The sequence below is a fragment of the Staurois parvus genome, unplaced genomic scaffold (assembly GCF_062004578.1).
Source record: "Staurois parvus isolate SC_StPar_1 unplaced genomic scaffold, SC_StPar_1.0 ptg000876l, whole genome shotgun sequence".
In the NCBI taxonomy this organism is placed as follows: domain Eukaryota; kingdom Metazoa; phylum Chordata; class Amphibia; order Anura; family Ranidae; genus Staurois; species Staurois parvus.
Genome location: NW_028318672.1, coordinates 872034 through 887756, shown reverse-complemented (window position 1 = coordinate 887756; position 15723 = coordinate 872034). Strand labels below are relative to the sequence as shown.

The following is a 15723-nucleotide window of genomic DNA, read 5'->3' as shown; positions in this document are numbered from 1 at the left end:
GTGTGGTGTTTGCACTTGCACATTTTTTGTGATCACTTACGGGTTTTTCGTTGTAGTTTGCACGTTTGCGGACTTTAAAAAAAAACAAAAAAAAAACAGTATGTTACCATTTCTGCCTGCGCTGCCCACTCACAGTACATTTATTGTGAGCGGATCGGCAACTGGTTAAACCCAGGTCACTCATGTTATTAATTTAAGGATTGGTAGAAAGATCAAAGTTTCTGAATCCTCCAGTCATGTTTTTGTTTGTCTGCAGCTGGTGTTCTGAGAGGAAGATATATCATCTAGATGCAAGTGGCCAAGCTGTGAGCATCCAGAATTACCTGTGCATGAGGATCTTAGTCCAGGGCATGTACAATTGATCATTGTTTTCTTGTCTCTTCTCCGTACATTGGGTTTAACAGAAAACCTTTGTCTCTTCAAAATATTAACCAAAATGCAGACAGCCATATGATGAAGCTGCTGCCTGCCCTGAGATGAGGCCCCCTGGCTTACTACAGACAGGGAACATATGATGTGAGTGATACAGGTGCCAGCCCTCTGCACACTACACAGGTGTTTCACCAGCAACATTACCTCCTGTTAATTAGCTGTAATGACCTACTAGGACTACTGTTTATTCCGATGAAGCCATCACGTGTTCTCATGCAAAGTACGATCAACTTAAATCACATAGAGCCCAATCTGTATTATTAGCAAAGAAAAGTAAATGAATTCATTATAAAAAAAGTTATTTTGTGACTCCCATGAATCATGGCCAAATAAATGATCTAGGAAATAATTAAAAACAAGACAAATATCACTGGCAGGAGGGCTTAAGTGTGGGTTCACACTGATGCGGTCAGAATTTGCAGTGGTTTCTACGCAAATTCCGTACCGCATCACAATCGCACCCCGTTCATGCGAACCACTGCGCGTGTGTATGTTAAGTTAACACCACCCCGAAATCGGTCCGCAAACCGTGGTGCGATGTGTAGAATCGGATCACATGGGCGTGAATACCCATGTGATCCGATTCAAGTACAGACCAAAAAAAGGGTCCTGCACCTTTTTTGCTCGAATGTGGTGCGATTTTAGCCACACAAATTGTATATGTGTTTTGCACAGGAATGCGGTGCGGTTCCTGTGTGAATCACATGTGGTATGCTGCACAGCACAAGTGTGAACCCGGGCTAAAGCCCCACTGAATGTTTAATTTTAACCATTTGCCGCCCGCCCTATGGCCGAATGGCCGGCGGTATATGTGTTCAGCGATCTGGGTGGACGCCACATGGTGTCCTTCCGCACATGCGCAGATTGCGCTCCTGCAGAGCGGCACAGCGGCGCGATCTGTCACCGGCCGTGTACCTCGGACACGGCCAATGACAGATCTGAGTATCGGCCCCCGTTGCCGGTACCATGTGACCTGCTGTGACCAATCACAGCAGGTCACATGACAGTTGTATACAATGGATGGCTTCATGTCATGTGATTAGCTGTGGCCAAATCACAGCTAAGCACAAAAAAAAAAACCCCTGAATGAATCGATGTCATTCAGGTAAATGCTTGCTTATAGCAAAGTGATTCTTTGCTACAAGCAAATTGTGTAAAAAAAAAAAAAAAAAAATACTGATCACTTCCCCAAAGTAGTCTAATGTTACTATGGTAATATAAAATATATATATATATTTTTTTTTTTCATACTGTCACCAGTCAGAGTCCCTGATCACCGCCCTGCCAGTTATATGATGACGCTGTACTGCACTGGTGACAATATGTAAAAAAAAAATAGTGAAACTAATTTTTTTAATTTTTTCATTTTCCGAAAAATTATGACAAAAAAAATACAACTTCAAAAAACTCGCCATGCCTCTTATGAAGTACGTTGGACTGTCTACTTTGCAAAAAGGGGTCATTTGGGGGATATCTGTACTGTTCTGACATTCTTGAACCTCAAGAAATTAGATTGGCTGTCAGTACTTCAGGATTGATCAATATTCAGATCTATACCATAGTTTGTGAACTCTATAACTTTCCTACAAACTAAAAAATACATCCTAATTTGGGTTATTTTCACCAAAGACATGTAGCAGAATACATCTTGGCCTAAATTTATGAAGAACAATTATTTATTTGCAAACTTTTATAACAGAAACAAAGAAAAACTTCTTTTTTTTTCAAACTTTTTGGTCTTTTTTTGTTAATTTAGCAAAAAATAAAAACCCCAGTGGTGATTAAATACCACCAAAAGAAAGCTCTAGTTGTTTGAAGAAAATGATAAAATTTTAGTTTGGGTACAGTGTTGTATGACCGCGCAATTGTCATTCAAAGTGTGAGAGCGCTGAAACCTGAAAACTGGCCTGGGCAGGAAGGTGTAAAATTGCCCGGTATTGAATTGGTTAAACTGTTCCAACAGCCTCACACATATACAGTATGCAGAGGCGACTTTAACTCCAAGTTGCTACTCATATGCACCTATAGGGAATGGCTTTTCTGCTGAGTGTGCCTGCACTGAACACTCCCAGCACAGTGACTAAACCGTCATGGACAACTCCCAGTCATTGTTTAAAGTGGTTGTAAACCTAATACATGAAATATAAACAAAGCATATCCCTCTATAGTGTGCTTGTCTCAATTAAAAGCACTAAGTATAATTTCTGTCTGCTCCTTTGTTCCTCAGCTATCAGCACTAGTCACTTTTGATAAGTTTTCCTGACACCAAGGGAAAAATGGTGACAGGGGAAGGACCTCCAGCAGATTGATAGCCTCAGCTTTGTTCTTGTGAGCTGTGTGAAGGAGGGTGTGTCTCTTCCCTTCAATCAGCTCTCAACGCTCTACTGGTTGAGCTCTGCAGCTTGTAACTTCAGCTCTCTGCCCCTTTTTTTCTGAACTCTCGGACAAGCTTTAAAAATGCTGGACCTTGAATGAATGTAGAGAAGAGAATACAGCATATAAACAGGTACAACTTATGTTGGAGGATTTGTTTCATCTCTGTGTATCACCTGACACCAGTCACTTCACTGGGTATATGTAAGGATTTACAACCACTTTAAAGCTGATCTCCAGCTTTACTGCCACTTTAACTAGTTTGTTCGGGCCAAGCTGGTGATGTCATCTACCCGTCTTTCCGCTTTGGCCAAATAAAGGAAATTTTGTATTCATTTAGGGCAGGGGTGGGAAACTGTGGCCCTCCAGCTGTTGGTGAACTACAAGTCCCATCATGCCTCTGCCTTTGGGAGTCATGCTTGTAACTGTCAGTCTTGCAATGCTTCATGGGACCTGTAGTTCTACAACAGCTGGAGTGCCACAGTTGACCACCCCTGATTTAGGGAATACAAAGCTGCCTAAAAAAATGGCTGAGCAGTGCTTGGTCCGACTTGATTTTGTTCTGAATGGTCCCAGAAACATTACTGTATACTGTGTGTAGCTAAAGCTACATGCAGCTTATATAGTGCCCCCAGTGGGTGGAGGCCAAGCTGGCCCAAAAGAACTGGTTAAAGTGACAGTAAAGCTGGAGATGAGCTTTAAGAAGGTCAGTTGCCATTGCTGACCTTCCAGTGAAAATGCTAGTTGCCTGGATTTCATAGTCACTGATCAGAAACAAGTGTAGTCAGAATGAAATCAGAACAGCTGCATAATGTATTCAGGTTAGTTGGAGTATGTATTGAAGCCATTGAATTAGCATGACAGCCAGATAAATAGCATTGTCAGGAGAATGTTAGGAATTTGCAGCATCATAATTCCCCGAAAACAGGTTTATTTGAAAATGCGGTATTTCTTATTTTAAATGTAACCAATTATTGGCAATTTGTGGGAAACAGAACAATAACTTCAAAATTAAAAGCCAGCTTTCCCACCTTTCCCCAAGTCCAAATCAGCATGCATTTTTGCATGCTAATGTCAAAACGCCCAACCTTTTTTCGTTTCTTTTTCTACTTACTTTTTATCCTCCGCTTCCTGGTTTCCCTGAAGGAGTGGTGATGGTGACCCAACACACAGATGCCCCCTAGGAAGGCAATGTCACCATTGCCTTCACAAAAATCCCATAGCTATTGTGATCTTGCACTTGCACAAGACGAAGTATATGATGTCATGCGCTCCATTTCACGCAAGCACCATATGAAATGACATTATTTATTCTGGAAAATAAAAGCTTCTTATTTCCCAACAGCTTCCTGTAATGTTATTATATCGCAGACATTGTTAAAGTGGCAGCATTGGAATGGGGAAGCAAAGAAGCAGGGCAAAACACATAAGTATAAAAAAATGTATAACATCCCCCCATTAATTATTGACAATTTTATAGCATAGGAAAGGGGGAGGGGGAGAGGTCCTCCTACCCTGAAATAAGGATGTAAAAAGAGTGCAAACAAATTGGAGATGCAAAGTGCAGCACCAATAAATATTTGAATCAATTTTAATATGCATCGAAGTAACTTCCTCAACTTTAACAGCTGTCAGAACATATCCCGGCATTTAAAGCCATGTGAGGAATAACCTTAATCCAATTACCATGGAATGTGTCAAAGCAGATGTTCATTGTCCAAGAACAAGATGGACAACCCTGGACAATTAACTTCTAACTTGACACATTACATGGTTTTTGGATTAAGGTGACTGAGTTCCCTACATGAATTTAAATGCTGGTGTGTGTTCTTGACAATCCTTGACATTGAGTAATAGTCTTCAACATATCAGAGTAAAAGTCCAGTTGAATGAGACTAACTACTACTAGGTATGCAACCTGAATAAATGAGAACTTTCACAGAAAAATGTTAAGGTTACGTTTCAGGGCTACATTTGGATTTAAAGCCTTTTTCAACCAGTGTGCTATGGCACCATGCAGTTCCTTCTTGGTTCTTCAGGAGTGCCTTGGAAAAATACCTAAAAATTGCCCCAAACTGCCCAAAAATGATCAACAATCCAGCAGTTGGATCAAGTCTACCTTTTTTTTGTAACGCAAATCCATGGGTTTTTATTGTGCAGCATTACAATCTTGGGCACCATCCAGGCCAGCTGCTGGCATCCTAATAACCAATGACTTCATAGGTTGAAAAGGAGGACATTGGACACCTTGTTTGATGTGACCCTTCACCTCCCCATCAGCACTTAGGTTAGGTTAGCTGAATGATGGAGAGAAACTAGGGGATAAGAGAAACGCTAATAGTATAGTCAGTACCAATGGGCCTATTGCTTTGTAAAAATAAATCACCTCCTCCATGGTGTGTAAATACCATTCTTCTGAATTATGTAAAACTATTAGTTTAGTTTTATTACATTTAGAATGGGGTGCCTCAAGATTGGCCAGAATTTAAAAGGGTGGCTTGACTGAAAAAATGTTGAGAAACACTGGTCTAAAGTATTATTTTAGGTGTAGGCTAAATTTGAGGGCTCTGGTGAAGGAAGGGTTTAGTATTAGAGTTTCTATAAGGGTTGGTTGAAGGTTAAGTGCTTGGGGCATAGGTCAGGTCAGATTTATTTCACTGTCAACAAAAAAAGCCAAACACTACCAAAACTGGACTCATAATACCGAAACACAACTCAGTTGGCAAGGCATGCTGGGTTAGGTAATTCCTTAGCAGCTGGAGGGCCGGAGGTTACCGATCTCAGACCTATATTATTATATTAATCCAGACTGCAAGAGTCAGCTAGCTGTTATCATTCAGTTCTCCTACTACTCCCTACTCAGGAACAGCATTAACTCTTAAGGCAGCAAAGCTGATAAGTGTAAATGCTGCACTTCAGCACATAGAGCAGCAGAAAAATAAGTAACAATGAAAAGCAAATCATTGTAATATCAGTTGGTGGATATGAATTATAGAAGATAATAGGTATACAGAACTCTTTTAACTGTCCCATACATTTCATTTAAACATGCTGTACTTTCTAAGGCTGGATTAGAAAGAAAATATAGGTCTCTTCAAATGTGCTGAATGGCTTAAGCGATGACATAGGCACATGCATAACTCCACGCACCATAATCTAGTGACTACCATTACTGCGTGCTGGTCTATGGGGACACATTAAGCACGCAGTATAATTGAACTACACAGTTATCCTCTGTTACTGCCTCTTATGAATCCAGCATTTCTTCCAGAACACTCAGCTTTGAAAGATGAAAGGTTTCCTTAAGATTAAAAATTTTATTCCCCTTGATAAAATAAAAATTATTCCAAGCCATAGAGGAATTTTCCTCTGAATTCTCCTTTACATTTGCTTTAATGTATTGGAAAGTTGGGTTGTTCCTATAATCTCTTTCCATTATCTACATATATATATAGTGTATGGCTTGTGTTGTTCCCAAAGGTTAAAGGGTAAGTGCACTTGTAGCACAATGACCTTTAATGGGCCCTTCTCTTGTCTTATTGTTTCTTATCTTGATTGTTCAAGCAGATACTGTTGGCCAGGCTCTCCTGTTCAAGCAATTGGCTTTGCTACATAAATTCAAACAGGAAAGCCCTCTTTTTTGAGTCCATTGAAGGCCCTTATTTTAACTGAAGTGCTGATGAAGGGGGACTTTTTTCCTAAGCTGAGCCCCTAAACAGGTTAGCTGGTTTTTAGTGTAAACCAATAAATAAATTTGGTATGACGCTCCTTCCATTGGTGCATGTTATTTTCTGGTAACATGCTGGAATATCCATGGGAGGGTAGTCCTGCCTGTTGTGAGCAGCATAAGGCTACATGAACACTAGCCTACCCTGACCGTGGCCACAGGAAAATACGGCAAAAAATGCGTGTAAGCACAGTAGCGTGCTTACATGCATTTTTGCCACATTTCGAGTTTTTTCTGTGGCCAGCATTCAAAAGGTTCCTATCCTGAATGCGATTCTTCTGCGTTCAGGAGAAGGACGTTAACCTCATCTAAATGTGGCAGCTCCTAAACTCTGTACACATAGGCTTTTATGGAGTTGAGTTTAGGAGCTTTGCAAAAAAAAGTTTAGGAGATGACAGTGTACATGAAACCTAACTTGAGCCAGTAAGCTCTCCAAATGTTTTTGTCCTCTCACTACTCTGTATGAACTCACTTCAATGTCCTGTCCTCTCACTACTCTGTATGAACTCACTTCAATGTCCTGTCCTCTCACTACTCTATATGAACTCACTTCAATGTCCTGTCCTCTCACTACTCTGTATGAACTCGCTTCAATGTCCTATCCTCTCACTACTCTGTATGAACTCACTTCAATGTCCCAGTGCTTCTTGAATATTTTTACTTCATTGAAGTTAACATACTAATCTGTAACTCTGTTACTATGTTATATTTTGCACAGCCAAGGAGTGGGGTACATATGCACTAATAAAATAAGGGGGAAAGTTTGGAGAAATGCCCATTAAGAGTAAGTGTACTGTAAGGGCTGATTCATACCACAATGTCCTGAGCGAATTTTAAAAATGTAGCACACCCCCATGCACATAGCGTTTGTAAATGGAGGTTGAGAAGATTTCATTTGACACAAGTTAACCACTTGCTGACTGCCCCATAGCAGATGTACTGCTGCAGGGCAGCCACGCTGTGCAAAATCACGTATATATGTGATTTTGCATTTCTAGGTAGGGGGTGTGCGTGCCACCCTACCCGCGCTGTCATTGGCTCCCACAAATGTCAGTCACTGGTTCCAGGCCAGCGAACGGTGGAGAAACTGACTAGGGAGAGATCTGTGTGTAAACTACACAGATCTCTCTACTGTCAGCGGGGATGTGTTGCTTTCTATATATCTGAAAAGCATAGAGATAGAAAGCAGCACATCCCCTGGTAAAACACTACACAGTAATCACAAATCAGTACACAATTAACCCTTTGATCTCCCCAGATGTTACCCCTTCCTGCCCAGTGTCATTAGTACTGTATCAGTTATTTTTATTTGCACTGATCACTGTATTAGTGTCACTGGAGATGTCATTGGCACTTAGTCAGTTCCCAACCAGTGTCAGTTAGTGTCAGAATGCCCGCCACAGTCCTGTTTTAAGTCACTGATCGCTGACATTACTAGTAGTAAAAAATAAATAAGTAAAATCCCAGTATATATACTGCCATTTGTAGATGCTATAACTATCACGTAAACCAATAAATATACACTTATTGTGATTTTTTTTTACCAAAGACAGCAGTATACATTTTGGCCTAAATTTATGAAGAAATTTTATTTTTTTAAATGTTTTTATTGGATACGTTTTATAGCAAAAAGTCAAAAATATTAGGGTTTTTTTTTTTCAAAATTGTCAGTCTTATTTTGTTTATAACACAAAAATTAAAAACTGCAGAGGTGATCAAATACCACCAAAAGGAAGTTCTATTTGTTGGAAAAAAATGACATAAATTTAATTTATGTACAGTATTGCTTAGACGTGCAATTGTCAGTTAAAGTAACACAGCACCGCAAAAAATGCCTGGTCATGAAGGGGGGGGGGGGGTAAATCTTCCAGAGGACAAGCGGTTAAAATGTCAACAAAGTTTTAGAAATTAGCAGGTTCCTTTCACAAAGGTGCCGGACCTACATACCGTAATTTATAGTGAACATTCTGGAGAGCATTCAAGAATGTGCTGGGATAAGCTACAGCTGAATTTCAATCATCTGACCCAATGGCTCTAACAACGAGACACTATACTATATTTTCAGTGGGCACAAACAGTATATTGAGTTATTTTTGGGGAGGAGCAAAACTGAGGGTTTTATTATTTTTGAAATTTAGGCATAATTTAGCAAAATTGGAGAAGGCAAAGTCAAGGTAGGATTTTAGTATGCTTTAATGGGCCTTAAAAGGCTGCTGTGGAATACAGAAGCTCCTTTCAACTATCTTGGACCTATTTTTGTGCCAAAAACTGGCCCTCATTAGCCTCATTACTTTACATTTTTTTAACAAAAAAATAAAAATACAGACATCAGGAAAAAAAAGCAAAACAAGTTAAAAGTATCAGTGCGAACACAACCGTGTAATTCAGAAAAAAGAAAAAAATTCCCTAAATGTAGATTTATGTAGATTTTTTTTTCAAGCAGATGGCACAATTTGTAATTTTGCGGTGAAAGCAACTTCACCAAAATCACTATACTTATCCCTGTCTATTATTATGATACTATTTATATTATTACTATTATTATTATTATTATCATAATTAGCTTACAGTAATTTTTTATAGGCCTTCATAATTTATTTCTTGCTCACTGCACCATAATTCACTAAATGTACTACCAATCTGTAGCTTCAGCCTCTAGTGGCTGTTTGTATTTCAGTGCAAGCACTTAGCCTTACTAATTACCAACTGCAGAGATAAAATCAATAGTCCCTAGACTGATAAAATTGTACTCCAAAGGTGTCCCTAGACATTAAATGTAAGCCTCCCAATGTGGACAATCCAGTGGGGTTGATTTACTAAAACTGGAGAGTGCAACATTTGGTGCAGCTCTGCATAGAAACCAATCAGGATAAAATATCTTTACCTATTGCCATTATTTTCCACCAATAAGCCAAAATAGGAAATTTTAGATTCCTCAACTTTTTACTTGACCTGAACAAAAATGAGCACCCAAAGTAGTGACCCAGACTGTGGCTATGTGTTCAGCTGTACTCTAATCTCCAAATGTGTCTGGCTGTTTTAAAAAGGGAACAGCAACACACAACAATTGTGCATCCCTACAAAGCAGAAAGTAGAGCCTGCATATTTAATAAACACATACAGTATAGTTTCCCCTATAGTTTTGATATAATTACAAACTTCACTTGTGATTAAGGTGATGGTAGCCATATTAGTGCACTTATAACAGCATAGTTGAGTACTGTCCCTGATACTTTTTTCAGGACAAATTTGGGTAGGCCATGAAAGCTTGTTCTGAAAATGTAACTATTAGTGCAAATTTTTAAAAAAGTATCAGGGATGGTACTCAACTGTGTTGTTGCAAACTCCACTTAGAAACAAAATGATTAATTGTTAACTATTTTTGTATATTAAGTTACTTTTCTGGTCCTGAAAACTTTCTTGGTTGGCCAGGTTTGTTTTGGCAACAGAATATCATGCACCTTATGAACTGTATGGGTTAAAGTGGTAATAAATTCTCGACGTTGATTTATACCTATAGGTAAGCTTACAATAAAGCTTACCTGTAGGCAAAATGAATATCTCCTAATCATGCACTGTTTAGGAGATATTCCAGGTAGCAGCAACCGATGACGTCACAGGCACATGGGCTCTGAAAGAACAGCATACCAGTGCCTTTCCTTCAGAGCTCTGTGCCGTGCCTGCCGCTCCCGCATGTGCAGGAGTGACGTCATCATGGCTCAGAAAGTCAGGTAGCCAGAGCCCACAAATTCAGGAGGAAGACCAAGTGAAGATGGAAGCTGTGTGAGAGGTGACACTGCACCACTGGAGGGCTTCGTTTTAAGGTATTTCATAATGTGCTAGTATGCGATGCATACCAGCACATTATGATATTACCTTGCAGGGGGAAACTTTTTTCTTTAAACATTCACTGCCGCTTTAAGCCTTTATTACATTAGAAAAATGAATTGATTTCATTTATAAAATGCATAGACACTTACACACCTATCACCACAGTGTATACCCTGCACCTGACTCTAAATTTAAATGTCAACTTGAACCCATACTTGAATACGATACTTACCCTGAATCTGAACCCTAACACTATATATATATATATATATATATATATATATATATATATATATTTATATATATATTATATCTCAATCAAGGTTAGTCCTATAGCAGTGATAAATACATTATTACAGTGAACACTATCACAGCAATAAACCTATGTTGCTCAAACTGGAAGTTTAGTCAAAATCTAACTAAGGCTAATCCTACTCCTACCCCCATTCTAAGCCGATTCTATCTAACCCTATAAAGAAAAGATTTGTATACCTATCTATTCCAAAGAATATCTGGTCCAGTCCCATGATCAGATGTCCGTAGAAGCTTCAGTGTAGAGGACAGATAGCCATCAACAGATGCCCCATAGTAAGCCTATGAGTGACATCATCTCCCAACCATCTGCTGCCATTGTCGCTGCTCTCTCTCTTCTACACAGAAGCCACCATTAGAGGGATCATTTGACCGGACCAGATCAGCTTCAGAAGAGGTAAGTATTCAGATCTATTGTTTACAGGGTTAGACAGAATAGGCTTAGAATTGGGGTGGGAGTAGGTTTAACCTTGGTTAGATTTTAACTAAATTTCCACTTTAAATTGTCATGCAGCGAAAGTGACTAGGAGCAATGTGACTAGGAGCAATGTGCCTATTGGTAAAATTCCACCACCTTAGGTCAGGGACTATATGGAGCAAATATAACCCAAGGAGTTTATTTATAAATGCTTTCAGAAAGGATTCACACAACTTTCACCTAGGATTTACAGACTTCCATATGAATCCAATTTGAACAATAAATGACTCAAGGGTCAAAGTTATGTGAAAACATTTATTAACAGATCTCCAAGTGTTGACTGAATTAGAAAATTCTAAGACCAGTGAAGAATGAAAAAAAATGATACCAAAGATACGTTTGTCGTAGCTTAAAATAATCCCAAACAGTTAACCCGAAAGCCATCGCCAAAGAGTTGGGGGTCTCCCCATGTTATAACTTAGAACAGCTGAAAATGGATATAAAATGAATGCACAGCATTTTGTCTCTGTCCATAAAATGGATTCACTTTGCAAAGAACACCCAATCACCTGCAGGGAAAATAAAAAAGTCAATATTTGTGCCTCCATATAATTGGATGATAGTAGTCAGCAGCTTCACCTCATTCACTAAGCTAAGGAAAAATTCCCTTGCAAACTGAACATTCCCTTGCAAACTGAACAGCCTATTTTCCCTGAGTAAATCAACTGCCCTTTATGTTTGTGACTTCCTACAATGGCCAAAGTCAAAACCCAACCTTGACCCTAACGAACATCATGATTAAAAAGTCTAAGCTTCGCATGTATCAGCCAACCTCCCCCACAAATTACATATGGAAATAAATGATCGGATTAAAGCCACAAATGCGAAATGACAGCCCCCAAAATACAGTAGATAAAATACTAAAATCATTTGTGTAATGCGAGCACGAAATCCCATCTTTCTCATTTTTAACCGCCGCCTAATTTCCTGTTAACACTTCATGTAAATTCCAGATAAGGTAGTCATTTTTTTCCCCAGAATTCTATTTCTGTTTCATTATATGTTCTATACGGTGCCCGACAGGTCAGGGTTATGATTGAAGTTCTATGGCTCATTAGTATTCGACCAGTTGAGTAGTTTTTTTTTTTTTTTCATTTCGGTTGATAATTCCTTTATCAAACACTACAATTAGTCTGTTCCGTTGGCTTTGTGTATTACTTTTTTATATACCTAGTGTAGTGTTGGTCAAGGAGTATATATGTCTTACATATACAGGCTCTTATCTGCTCTAAGTTCAGCAGCAGTATAAAAAAAAAAATTAAAAATTAAAAAAAAAATATTGTCCTGCCACCTCCCAATCCTGCATTTCTAGCTAGCAGCTGCTATCAAGAACCTCAATAGCAAAAATATGCAAACTTGCACACTAATTCCCTTTGGAGATAGATCTTGGCTGCGGCCCTGTCATAAATCACAGGAATTTCGATATGAAATGAGGCAAGCAACTCTAATCATTTCTGCATTTCAAATTGGATCACTGGCTCAATCACCAGGCTTTTTTAAACTGCTTGCCTAAGAGCAAATGTGAGGCAGGAGATAATTCTGAAGAAATCTCTTTTGTGGCCGTCGAACTCTTTTAACTGTTTCAAGACTGAAAGGCAGTCATTTCTGCGATAATGGCGCCTATCTGCTGCCAGAGATATGGATCCTAAAAGGCGTTTTTCTTCTCTTTAAACTTATATAATCCAGCCGATATTAGTTTATGTAGATGCGCGCATGGGAGCGCGGGTGTTTGCCCAGGAATTTGCGTATTTAAATGGGTATTTTTATAATCGTTTAATGGAATGATGCAAAGCAGACGGTCTTATTTCCATATCTGTGCAGTTCAAAATGTTACCTATGAGATAGCACAGAAATGTTATTTTACAGCATGACATGAAACAAAGCGTAAATAAGGACCTGCAGAATTTAGGCCAGGTGAAAGTTGTTTTTTTGCATGGGCAATATTAATGATTACCATTTTTGGATTAAAAACAATCTGGGAAATAATTGTAAATAATCTTGTGTAGATGTTCATGAATCATTACCAAATGGTTACAGAAAAAAAAAAAATCACATGCCAAATTGACACCCAATAGAGAGTAAAAGCAACCAAAAACCAAATTCCTGGATTTGGGTGGCCAATCAAATCTCTTCAAGGAGGTTCCACATGAAAAAGTAGGGGTTAAAAAGTAGCACTTGTATATACAGATCATCAAAATCATGGTAATGCATTCAATTATTTTTCAGAGTCTGAAAATAGGTTTGACCTTCTTTGAGCCAGGAGATTTGGCACTAGAAATTTGGGTGCACAAATTTTTCAGCGTGAATAACTTACAGCTTTGGTCATACGCTTACTACAACCAAAAAATTCATGTTGTACTTATAAAACCTTAACACACCAAAAAGGCCACTGGCAGTTAATTGACTTCTATGCTGACTGCAATTAATAAAATAATTGAAATTGTTTGATTTGGGTAGCCAATTAAAACTCACCAAGGAAGTTCCATGGGAAAATATAGAGCTTTCATATTATTTTTTCAAATAAGTCTACAAATTGGATTGGTTTTCTTTGAGCTGGGAGATTTGGCATTAGAAATTTGGGCACACACATTTTTCAGTATGAATAACTTAAGGCTTTAGTCACACTCTTATCACAACCAAAAAATTCATGTTGTAGTTGTAAAGCCTTAAAGGAGAAGTGCAGCCAAAGCTATTTTGGCTGTACTTTTCCTGTGGATCACAAGAGTGCAGTTTGTTCTGCACTCCTGTAACCCGTTTTCAGCCAACAGCGGACTGGAGCCCGATGTCGGCTGACGTCACTCATCCGGTCCAGGCTGTGGAAAGATCCCGAATTCAAAGTCAGGATCCACACCAAAGTCTAGAGCAGCACCTGGCTCAGCCTCTCAGTGATGTGCTAAGAGCCTGTGCCAGCCGCTTCCTCCTCCTCCACAGCTCAGCACTCCAGTGAGCACTGGAGGAGGACAGAGCAGACAGCCGTGACTGACAGAGAGGAGGACTTAGTGATCAGTTGTCATGTGATCACTGAGTTCTCACCCTTTGAGCCAACAGGGGACAGCTGTAGCATTGGACCAATGCTGCATCCACCTAGATAAGTATAAATGGGGAGAAAAGAAAGCCCTACTTCTCATTTATGTCACAAAAAAAGCAACTAGCAGTTAATCGCTTTCTATGCTGGCTGCAATTCATGTAATAATCAACATTGTTTGATTAAAGTGAAATCTAACCCAACTGCACATTTTTTTTTTGTTTGGGCCCCAGACTAACTTGACAAATCAAACCCTCCAGCACTGTGGTGACAGTGCTCCAGATGGTTCCGGACACTTCCATCTTCTCCCAATCTAACCTTCCAGGTTCACTATGCTAGGCTGCTTAAATGGTCAGGCCACAATGACGTCACTCTTGTGCATGAGCACAGGAGTCACTTTGTCATGGCACAGAGCAATGTCATAAATGTAGTCTGAGCTGCATCACCACTGACAGGTATGGAGAAGCATTTATGACATAAGAGACCAGGTTTCTTCTGCCCTAAAAACCCTGCATGTCAGTGTTTTAAAAAATGTGAGTTTAATTCTGCTTAAATACCTTTGTGGAATTGTTTGTCCGTGTAGTTATGTGTGCCCACAATTCCCATTCATCTGGTATCACTGTGCGCCTTGGGGGTTGGAAACTGATCAGCTAATGCATTGCTGCCAGAAGTGACTTATGCCCGCTGGGATATGGGTATCATGACAACTGAACTCCCACCTACAGTAAGCATGGGAGGAGCTCTTTATGAGATGTTCACACATGCACCGTTGCAGGTTTCACATGAATGAGGATGTTTGTGATCTCATGCATGAGAAAGCATCCAAGAAGTATGCATTACCAGCAGTGGAAAAAGGATTTGGCAGGGCTAACAACGCTTGCAGGAAATAGGATTCATTAAAAGTATTACACCATTGTCGACCCTACAACAGAAATATACAAGAGATGAGTGAACTGGCAGGATAGCCAGATACCAGGTACTCCTGAAGAAGTCACGTGATGTGATGTAACGCATAGAGTGGGCCAATGACGTCAAGCTGCTAAACAGGAAGTTTACGAGCCGCCATCTTGGAAATTTCTCAACACATTGAAAATACATTATAACAAGGTTTTTTACTGTGGTGTCCCAGCAGGACACTTTTAAATGTGAGTGCACTTAGTTTTTTTTAATAAATCATGCTATATTTATATACTACACTATAAAATATATTATTGCTTAATTACATATGCGGAGGATTTGCGGGATAAACAGGAGACGGTACCATTTGCAGCAGAGTGAGGAGGAAAGTGGAGTCATCTATGCAGTATACCTACCCGGGTTAAAAGGGAAATGTGGTATCTGACCTATGCAATTTGGGTCATAAAAGGAGGTGAGAGTATATATGTATGTCTCTGGTGGAGGAGCACCTATAGGAATATATGTGGATACAAGCAATAAAGAGCACCTGTTTTGTGAACAAATTATAGAGGCACAGATCAAGCACACATTATGGACTTTTAAGTTGTATTCAATGTATTCACCGTTGTTACATAATCACATGGTTGG

The 15723-nt window shown here is 39.3% G+C and overlaps 1 protein-coding gene across 2 annotated transcripts in view; it reads right to left on the bottom strand.

The window, feature by feature from the left end:
* The window catches only part of ZFPM2 (zinc finger protein, FOG family member 2), a 542561-nt gene that overhangs the window by 247246 nt on the left and 279592 nt on the right, over positions 1-15723 (bottom strand). The window lies entirely within an intron of this gene.